Here is an 11,189-nt window from a genome sequence, read left to right as displayed (position 1 = left end):
TCTCTGGAAAAAGGAAAACTAAAGAAGGTTATGATTATGCTGTACTCACCTAGTAACCAAAAGCTAGTTTGGAATTATTTATATTCATTTCTGTAGTTTGCCAGGGATTTCAATCACCTCTCTAAAATGAGAGTGGGCTGAAAAATTCGCAAATCCACACACAACTCAGAAAGAATACCCACTGCCAACATCAAATAGCAAAGATACTAATTTTTTAAGCCAAAAATCTGCTCTAACACATGTAATTTCTTAATGTGCCTAAGTTAAGTTCTGTACCAATTTAATGAATGGAATTGACTGAGCTTCCCAATTCCACTAATTATTAAAATCCACCTGCTTATTCCGATGCTAGTCACCAAGAGCTAGACTCCATCTTTCCAATAAAAATAAGCCCCATGAAGCACTAGGTCTGAATTCTAAAATTGAAAAAAGACATTTTCTTAAGGCATACTTCCTACACAGAGCTATGGGGGAAGGATGTAAATACCCCCATTCTCCCTCTACATTGTGGATATCAATATGAAATTTGAAAAAATATTTTTAGAAGCTGACTTACATGATTATTTTCCTAACAGAGCAATACAGTGACAGACCCATCTCAAAAATCTGTTTTGAAACATGCTTTTCATATCTTATTGGTTAAAGTGCTTCAACCAGAAAAAGACAAAGGTGATAAGGCCATCCATAGATACTTAAATATTTCTGCCCCTTAGCTAGGGAAAACTTGAATAATTTAAGGCCAAAACAAACAGAAAATGATGGTTTAAGCTTTCATCCTGTTATGGCAAATATCGGAAACACCTGCTACTCCTTCAGGTAATCTGTTCTTCCTTGGTAATTTAAAAAAAAGCTTCATCTATGGAATGTTTGTTTACCCTTTCAATCCACACAGACTGGAAACCAAAACTGCAGTCCAAACACATTGTGTTCAATCACTTAAGAGCCATTGGGGGTGGCGGGGGGGGGGGGGGGGGGGGCAAATGGGATGGGAGGGGTGGGAAGAAAATACTATTACACTGGGGTTCTGGGGGGAGATGGTGAACAAAGTGCAGTGTACAGGAAAGTTTTGTTATTAAAAGCGTGTATACTGAAAAAAGTGAATGTCTTTTTTTTTTTTTTTTTAGCTTTTCTTGGTAACCTTTTTTGATATGTAAAACCTAAAAACCATTTGTGACAGATACAGAAACCTTAAGTGAACAGCTGTTTTGTACCATGTTCTCTATAATGCCAAACGTGCCAGCTGAAAAAAGGACAACTGATATCACCTATCTTCATGCAGAGACAGGCGAAACTAGTAGGCTGAGAAGAAAGGAAAGGTAAGGGGAGCTTAAAAGCCACCATGCCAATAAACAACAGTCATGCAATAAGAAGTTGTTCTGTCACAAGCCTTAGCAGGTGGACATCAGCTGTCCATGGGGCTCCTAGGGCCTAGGGTTGCTCACTGTCCCCCAACTTCTTTAATAGTAGACTGCTGCCACAGCCTGGGGAGCTTTAAAAAGGCACTCAATTGTCTACCCCCAGCAAACAGCAACTTGGCTTCCACCTTGGGGGTCCACTGGGGTACCTCTCAGCAGCACCTTGCACACCACTCCTAAGAGGGAAGACCACAGGTGCTAAACATCTGGGTTCTCTAGGATCCCTACATGACCAACTCTACATCAGACACCAGCTCACTAAGTATGGACAGGGGAAAGGAAGGCAAGATTTTTAACTACTGTCCCTCAACTGGCCTTGGCAAACATCCCCAGGATAGGATGCTATGCCTGGGCAGCAGTGGGGGCAAAAACTGCCCTGGCCCTCAGGAGGTGACTGTCAGGAATCTGCCATACTTTCCAGAATGCACCTACTGCTTCTCCAGGCCTAGAGCACTGCAGAGAACCAGACATGCGGGAGAAACAAGGCTGCCCACTTCTCCAACAGCCGGGGATAAGCAAATCAGAGAAGCAAAGAGAGCTCTCTCACCAAAAATCTCAGCAGTAACTGGGGCAGAGGCAGGAAGCACGGAACAAAATTTTACTGTCAAACTCATCCAGTATGCACTAGAGGGCAGAGGTGATGATGGTGGTTTCAAAGTGTACAACAGAACGAATTCCTACACTTACCAAGTTAAAAGCAGAGCTTATTAATGTAATTCTCATGCATTTTAACCTTGAAAATCCCATGTAAAGCTACACTTGATTTCTTTATCAGTTATTTTAATTAGTTTTGCCTGTATGCCACAGCATTCTCAAGTTCCCACTCAAATTTATAATAGATTTCTTCAATGTCTATTGAAAGAGATTTTTTCTTTCTTTAAATATATCTAACCAGCTGGGTACTCAAGTCTCCCTTAGAGAGACAAAATGTACTACAAATTGTCTTTCACAGAGAGAGAAGGGAAAAAGAGGTGAAAATCATAGCTATTCCAAACATCTTGCCTTAGCATGAGTTCCTCCTCATTCATTAGCCAAGATTTTGGGAACACTCTTGACAGACAGATGTTGAGCTTCCCTTCCCCTACTGAAAGGAGACATTAAAGAGCAAGAAATCTCCAACAGCAAGTGCAATGGGGTACCCTATCCCACAAAGCTCACAACTAACACATACCAACCCTTTATACACAGAGGCCCAAGAGCACAGCCTAATCCATGGCCTCCAACTCAGGAGGTCCTGCTAGAAACCAAACATGAAGGAGCATCTGTGAACAACCAGACAGCAGGGTCCAATGGCTCAACCAACACCCAAAGAGAGAAGGACTAAACTTTAAAACAGCAGCCCTAGAGACAATTTCCAAGGCCTTTTTACAACTTTCATCAAGAGACTTCACAAAAACACACAGTGCAGAAATGTAAAAATGTCGTAACTTTACTGAATACCCATTCACATTTGTGTTTAGTGCACAAGAACACAGGCACACAATCTCCAGGTTTCTTTTTCGGGAAAATCATTCCACAAAAACACTACAGCCATTTATATTAGCTCACCTGTTTCATCATCATGAGAACCAAAAAAGTTCCTCTTGTATAAATAAAAACATTTCCCATGGCCTGGGCTGCCAATTACACACAGGGCAACTGCTCAGCTGCTAAAACCCCTGAAAACAATGTATCATTTACATATAGCCTACTTCTTTAAAGCCAAGTAAACTCGGCATAACATATTCATAAGTACAGAATGGCTGAACTAAGAATGTAAAAAGATCAAAAGCAGAGACTGGGGATGTTTCACAGGATATAGGAACCTCTTGAAATTATAATACAAATATTGTGAGTCTAGAGATTTCACCAGATCCTAAGGTTTTGTTTTGTTTTGTTTTGTTTAATCCTCACCTGAGGAAATTTTTGTCCCATTGCTTTTAGAGAGGGAGGAAGGGAGAGAGAGAAACACAGAGGGGGGAGAGAAGCATCGATCAGTTGCCTCCATAAGTACATGGACCAGGGATCATAAGCATCCAGACCAGGTGCCACCCATACCCACACCTAAACCAGGGATTGAACCCACAACTTAGGTATGTGCCCTGACCAGGAATTGAACCCACAACCTTTTAATTATAGGCCAAAACTCCAACCAACTAAGCCACACATGCCAGAGCAGATCCTAAGGATTTCGATAAGTCACAAAAAAGCCCTGGTAGAACAATGAAAAAGTTATTTCTAGTATACATTAATTTGGCCTTCATCTTCCTGGTGGTCAAGGCAAAGAACAAAATTAACAGTTTTCATCTATCCAAGAAGTAAACTGGCTTCTTTTGGGGGGAAGACACTTCTTTCATCTGATAAAGGGAACATACTAACTTAACAGGGGGAGAGACACTTAAGTGCAGAGGTCTATGAAATATTTGTAATACAGAGCCAGCTATAGGAACAATAAGGAAACATGTTAGACAGTATCGCCAAGAAGGTTTTAGAGAACAGACTTGTTCTTCATGTCAGCCCTTGAAAAAGCTAAGGGTAAGGGGCCCACACAAGCATGCTACATGCTTTGTTGTGACTAACCTTTGTGATGCCCCACAGCTGGAACCTATAAAGTAAGCAAGAATGAACATGTACCTACTTAGAAGAGCAGTTCTTACTTCTAGTCAGGATGGCAGCATAGGCAGACACGGCTCACCTCTTCTCACAACCACATCAAAATTACAACTAAAATATAGAACCACCATCACTCAGAACTGTCAGAAAACGAGTTGTATGACAACTACAGGATTAAAGAAACCACATCCAGCCCTGGCTGGTGTAGCTCAGTGGATTGAGCATGGGCTACGAATCAAAAGGTCGCCAGTTCAATTTCCGGTCATGGCACGTGCCTGGGTTGCAGGCCAGGTCCCCCAGTGGGGGTCATGTGAGAGGCAACCACACACTGATGTTTCTCTCCCTCCCTGCCTTTCCCTCTCTCTAATAAATAAAATTAAAGAAAGAAAGAAAGAAATCACATCCATCCAGACTGGTAGGCACATCCATCCAGACTGGTAGGAGGGGTGTGGAGGGGTGCAGACCTGGAATAAGCTGGTCCCTCACCCACATATGATGGAAAAAATTTCAGAAGGGATATCTTGGGAACAAGGAGTCCCAGCCCCACACCAGGCCCCCAGCCCAGGATTCCAGTTCCAGGAATATAAGTCCCCACAACTTCTGGCTGCAAAAATCAGCAGGGATTGAGTCGGGGGAAGAAATCACTGCAGCCCCAAGCAGTTCCTCTTAAAGAACCCGCACATAGGCTCACCTACTCACACTTATTCTCTGAGCTCCAGCATCCAGGGAACAGCTTAAAAGGCTCCAGTGGTATACAGGGAGGAACTGAAGTGTCTAGCATTAAGGCAAGTGGGCCACTGTCCCTTTGCTAAACCCTCCCCGCACAGAGTTGCCAAGCTGCTGCCATATCTTGAGACTCCATCAACCTGGCTACCACTGTTTGACCCACCTTGGAGATCCCCAGAGACTCTACCCCACCCAACTTACTGGCCCACCCAAGCTGCTTTTCTGTGTGAATGGCTGGTCCTGGCTCATGCTTCATAACTTCTTAAATCCTATCAAACAAGGAACAGCTGGCCTCAGTGAGACCCAGGCCCAACACTAACAGCAGTCAGCCTAGATTCACAGCTTGGCTTCACCTGGGAATCTCCAAGCCCAGCATAAGTAGCAGCCATCTCAGATTGTTTTATAGCTCAGGCAGGGTGCCCCAGGCAAAACACAGGTGGGGGCTGAACTTGGCCAGCACCACCCAGGATAGCCCAGGGCCAGCCCACCCAGTGGACAGCTACAGACCACGTCAGAGCACTGCCACCTTGCCCCTGCACAGTCTGATCCTTCACAGAAGGCCAAGGTTGGTGGTCAGTGGTCATAGCCAGTCCTTGTAGCTGACTGGCCTGGGTAAACCCCCCACACTGATCTGCCAAATGCAATCAAGGCTCAACTACAAGAGGAGGGGGTACTCAGTCCCATGAAGGGCATGCCCCGAGAACCCAGCTCGGGTGATAGGGCAGGCTGTGCCACTGGACCATATAGGACACCTACTACATTAGGCCACATTATCAAGACATGGAGTCAAAGTAGCTCTACCTAATACATACAAACAAGCACTGGGAAGCTGCCAAAACGAGGAGACAAAGAAACACGGCCCAAATGAAAGAATAGATAAAACTCAAGAAGAAGAGCTAAATGAAATGGAGATAGGCAATCTATCAGATGCGAGTTCAAAACACTGGTTATAAGGATGCTCAAGGAACTCAGTGAGGACCTCAACAGCATGAACAAGATCAGTGAGAAACAAAGGACACACTAATCGAAATAAGGAACAATTCACAGGGAAACAACAGTAGAGTGGATGGAGCTGAGGATCAAATCAATGATCTAGAGCATAAGGAACCAAAAAATAACCAATAGAACAAGAAAAAAGAATCCAAAAAAACGAGAATAGCATAAACAGCCTTCGTGACAACTTCAAGAGGTCCAACATTCGCATCACAGGGGTGCCAGAAGGTGAAGAGAAAGAGCAAGAAATTGGAAATCTACTTGGGAAAAATGTGAAAGAAAACTTCCCCAATTTGATGAAAGAAATAGACATGCAAGTCCAGGAAGCACAGAGAGTCTCAAACAAGATGGATGCAAAGAGGCCCACTCCAAGACACATAATTAAAATGCCTAAGGTTAAAGATAAAGAGAGATTCTTAAAAGCAGCAAGAAAAAAAGAAACTGGTTACCTACAGGGGAGTTCCCATAAGACTGTCAGCTGATTTCTCAAAATAAGTTTTGCAGGCTAGAAGGGATTGGCAAGAAACATTAGAAGTCATGAAAAGCAGAGACCTAGAGCCAACATTGCGCTACTCAGCAAAGATATCATTTAGAATTCAGGGCAGATAAAAAGATGCCCAGACAAGAAAAAAACTAAAGGTGTTCATCATGACCAAACCATTATTATAAGAAATGTTAAAGGGACTTATTTAAGAAAAAGATCAAAACTATGAATAATAAAACATCAATAAATATATATCTATCAACAATTGAATATAAAAAACAAACTAAGCAAACAAGGAGAAGAGAGAGAGAATCATGGATATGGAGAGCACTCTGATGGTTGCCAAATGGGAGGAGAGAAGGGGAGAATGGGTGAAAAGGTGAGGGGATTGAGAAGTACAAGTAGGTAGTTACAGAATAGCCATGGGGATGTAAAATACAATGTAGGAAATGGAGTAGCCGAAGAACTTATACCTGTGACCAAGGACATGAACAATTGTGTAGGGATCGCCTGAGGGGGTCTGCGGTGCTGGGCTGAGGTATGCAAAGGGGGAAAATCAGGACAACTGTAATAACATAATCAATAAAATATAATTTTTTAAAAAGCAGTTATTTCCTCCTTAGGGGACCCCAACTATAGTGTTCCATCACATTAAGGGACATCCAGTAAATACCTACTCTATTACATTACAAGTCTTCTAGACAAGGAATATAATTTAAAATTTAAAAATGTTCCACTACGTCATGAACAAAGAGAAGCATATTGTATTTTTCGAACCATAAGATGCACCTAGGTTTTAGAGGAAAACAGGAAAAAAATTTTTGAAGCAAAAAATGTAGTAAAATATTTAATAACATAAATAACATAATATCTCAGCAATGTCAATGTAAGCTACATTCAGACTATAAGACACACACCCCTTTTCCTCCCAAATGGTGGGGGGCGGGGGGGGGGGGGGGGGGGAGGGTAGTGCATCTTATAGTCCGAAAAATACAGAATCATCTCTAGTTGTGCTGGTGATAATAATAAATGTGCTCCTTGGGAAAGACTCTATAAGATGATAACTAATTTTCCTAAGAAAGAACACATTTAAAAAGATAAAGCATTCAGTGATCTGAATAGCTGTCAGAAATTTAACTGTCTCTTTAAAATTTAAAACACATTCCCCATGCCATTAGAAAAACCACCTATATTTCAACAGGAACAAATAGCACAGTGATTAACAGTCCTCCTCCACACTTAGGCCTGTGACCCTGGACAAGTCCTTCAACCTCACTATGCCTTGGGCCTCTCATTCCTATCAGGAAATTAATAGCAGTAACAACCACAAGGGCATTTAGTACATATAAAGTCCTGAGAACAAGCTGGATATAATAAATATTCAATAAATTTGTTATTCTTAATAGCAATATGTGGACCAGGCCCGGTCAAGCAGCTCAGCTGGTTAGAACATTGTCCAGATATGTCAAGGCTGTGGGTGCAATCCCCAGTCAGGGCACATACAAGCAGCAAACAATGAATACATAAATAAATGGAACAGCAGTATGTGGAGAACTAGGTGTGACAGATTCATCAGGTAGAGAATATAATCACACTAAAGACATGTTAGACCCCTGTATTGCTCTCCGAAACTCTCTACTTTCTACTCTTACTTTCCTCACTGAATTAATGTATAGCCTTCAAAATGAACATTAATAATTAGAGTGCTTTTAACAAGCCCACAGCCTGGATACCCTTTTTATATTTAATATTGATATAAAACTGACCACATTATCTCATAGTCAAGTAATCTGCTTTATCAAATATACAATATTAGACATGACATTTCTCTGGTTTAGGTTTATAAATCAAGGCTAAATTTCTAAAGATTTAGAATTGCTTATTCCAAAATTCCTTCTGGGTAAAGTAGTCACTTAAAATCAAGTAATGTGTCTTGTCTTTGCTCAGTAAAATCATGTAGGACAACATATACTACCCATTATCATAAATATTATTTTTCAAAAGAAATAAATAACCTCATTGATATCTCCATCTTCTGACAATTTTACTTTAGGACAAAATACATGACTGAAAATTAGAGATCACTATGATGTTCTTTTTTAGCTTAGAAAAAAATGTACTTCAAGTCTACCACATCTAATTTAGGAATCGGCCCTAAATTATGACAGATCGGGTTCGTAGGCAGATTTACCAGAATTATTGTGGGGTTTGAGGGGGGAGATATGAGAGCTTAAAAACACAAAGATTACCCATCAGTCCAGGGCACACAGGAGGGTATGTGTTGTGGTTGCTGAATAGTGATCCTCCATATTAACAAAGTCTCTATTAAATACAAAGCTTCCTCAGAATTAACCTGTCCGAATGAATACACACGTTTGGTCTTATCAGAACTTGTAGATCACATGGCCCAGACTTTTCAAATCAAGAACTTCTTTCCTGGTACTGTCTTTCTAAGATCATGATCCAGTTTATCCTACAAAGAAAATCACTTTACCTTCTCCTTCACCCACAACTTTTCTCCACTTTCTTACATCTTTTGAACCTGGGGTTTTTCTCTTTTCTTACTTATCAACACATGAACAAGCTCTTCACATACCTGCTTCTCATCATGGCTCCCAAAATACCAAGGATAATCACATTACTGAATGAAAAACCATTCAGTTGTAGTATATACACTGCTGAGCACCTACCTTCTAAGAAATACTTATAATTAAAGACGTACTCCTCAACTCCACAAAACCAAGTTCCTATAAGCTGCAAACTTATAGGAACTTGGTCCATACAAATTAGGGAATACTGCTAGAAATACGAGTACAATCATTCATCTACATTGTCTTCTCAGTCTGCCTTCCCTTTGTATAGATTCAAGTATCAAATAACGTTTATTCACTTTGCTTTTATACTCAAAAGACCAGAAATACCAACCATTTAAGAATGAAACCCTTTGCTTTTAATAATGAGCACTCAGTCCAGCTCTCTCACCAAATATAATCCCCAACACCCTTCACATCTTTAATACAAATAGCTACTTCGCTGGTTTTATTTGGGGGTGGGGAAAGTGCCTTGGGAAAAAGAGGACAAGGGAGTAGAAGACACGATTGTTATTATTTTCAGAAACATCAAATTCTTGGGGTAATAACAAGCAGTTACCCTTACTTCTCTCATCTCTGCTCTAAAATTTCATACCTGTTTTATCAAGATTCCAAAGAATTAACTCTGAAAACACTGACTTTTCACATGAAAGTATGTTCTGACACAATTTGTGCCCCAAAGAAAGACAGCAGCATCATTCTGAAACCTGCACGTGGCACACTCTGAGAAGTGAGTTCGGAAGTGACCTTCACACTGCTACTTCTCTCCGATCAGCTACCCTAACTCTCCCTTGAAATTCACCAGGGGAAAAACGGCAGTGAGAGAGGAAGGAAAAAGAATTACTACCCTCAGCACACTCCTGAAGGCATCAGGGACAGTGCCACATCGCTTCATCTCCCCCTCTTTTCTCCTGACAATCCCTTCAGGCCAGTGTGCGCAAAACTGGTCTCTGACACTTACCACCATCTGCCAATAACTAGAGCCCATTTTATTATTGTATTAAAACTGCCAGTCGAAGATTTAGCTATTATTTTGCATGAAAATCTAATAGCAGGTGATCAGGAATTTTCCCCCTTTTGATGAGGCATTCCTGAAGTGTCAAAACCATTACGGTGCGTAAACAGCATTACCATCCAGTTCTCGCTCAACTCAAATTAGACGTGAGATGAATTACAGATAGAATGTAAAGAATTAGACAAATTGTAAAAGGGTTTACTTCAGCTAGTTGACATTCCCACCAAATATTGGGTTGGCCAAAAAGTCCACATGGTTTTTTGCCATAAAATAAAAGACACATTTTTCATTTTTACCAATAACTTTATTAATCTGGATATTTTGAGTATGTTGGCTATCTCCCAGGTGGTATAAAGTGGATTGTTCCCAATTAATGTCTCAATTTGAACACTATCAACTTCAACTAGTCCACCCGACCATGGAGCATCATCAGGCGAGAAATCTCCAGCTCGAAACTTCCCAAACTTTTTTTGACACTTCCAGTCCCAGCACCATCTCTGTACACGGCACAAATCTTTTTTGCACTTCAGTTGCATTTTTATCTTTCTTGAAATAATAAAGCATAATACGCCAAAAATGTATTTTCTTCCATCTTCAATATTAAAATGGCTACACAAAAATTCACCAATTTCGTTAAGTATTTTTTAAACATATGCTGGTATGACAGCTGTCACAACATAATCTAACAAAATTGTTTCAAGTGAAGTTATAGATAACCAAGCACTACTAGAGCCATCTTACAGAAAGAGAACCAAATGAACTTTTTGGCCAACCCAATACATCACCATCGATTATTATAAAATTACTAAGCAGATATATTTCTGTTAAAATCACAAATCTACTGGCTTCTCAAAACAATAATATTTTAAAGATCTCACCTTCTAAGTATCTTATGTTAAATTCCTTAGTTTAGATTAAGCACACTACAGATGGCACAAATAGGAAGGGATGGGACAGAATAAGACTCAGTCTTCACCACATTGAAGTTGAAGTGTTTGTTAGCCATTCAAGGAGAGATCACAAGTCCAGGGTACAGATAGGCCGGGAATATAATTTTGAAGTCATCATCAGTGAAGAGAGTTATTTAAAGTCATGCGAATGAACGAGATCACCAAGGGAATGAGGGTGGATGGAGAAGAAACTCCACAACCACACTTCTCTTACACCAGTTTGAGGAATTCATCATATGGCAGTCAACAAAAAAGTATGGATTTTCAAGGACAGCACCCCCTGAATGTGGAAGGCACTTAAACAAAGCATGTTCTATTGGAAAAATTAATGAAACTAGGTCAACTTAATTCATTAAAATAAACTGAGACATTTCATGTCAAAGGAACTGTTAGCGATTAAGGGTCTGCACACATATGACTATC

At 40.6% G+C, this 11,189-nt stretch overlaps 1 protein-coding gene across 1 annotated transcript in view; it reads right to left on the bottom strand.

Moving 5' to 3' along the window:
- The window catches only part of CTNNA1 (catenin alpha 1), a 167,475-nt gene that overhangs the window by 63,838 nt on the left and 92,448 nt on the right, over positions 1-11,189 (bottom strand). The gene's annotated exons all lie outside the window — the stretch shown is intronic.

This window comes from Desmodus rotundus, chromosome 10, assembly GCF_022682495.2.
Source record: "Desmodus rotundus isolate HL8 chromosome 10, HLdesRot8A.1, whole genome shotgun sequence".
Lineage (NCBI taxonomy): Eukaryota > Metazoa > Chordata > Mammalia > Chiroptera > Phyllostomidae > Desmodus > Desmodus rotundus.
This window is presented reverse-complemented; position numbering and strand designations above follow the sequence as displayed.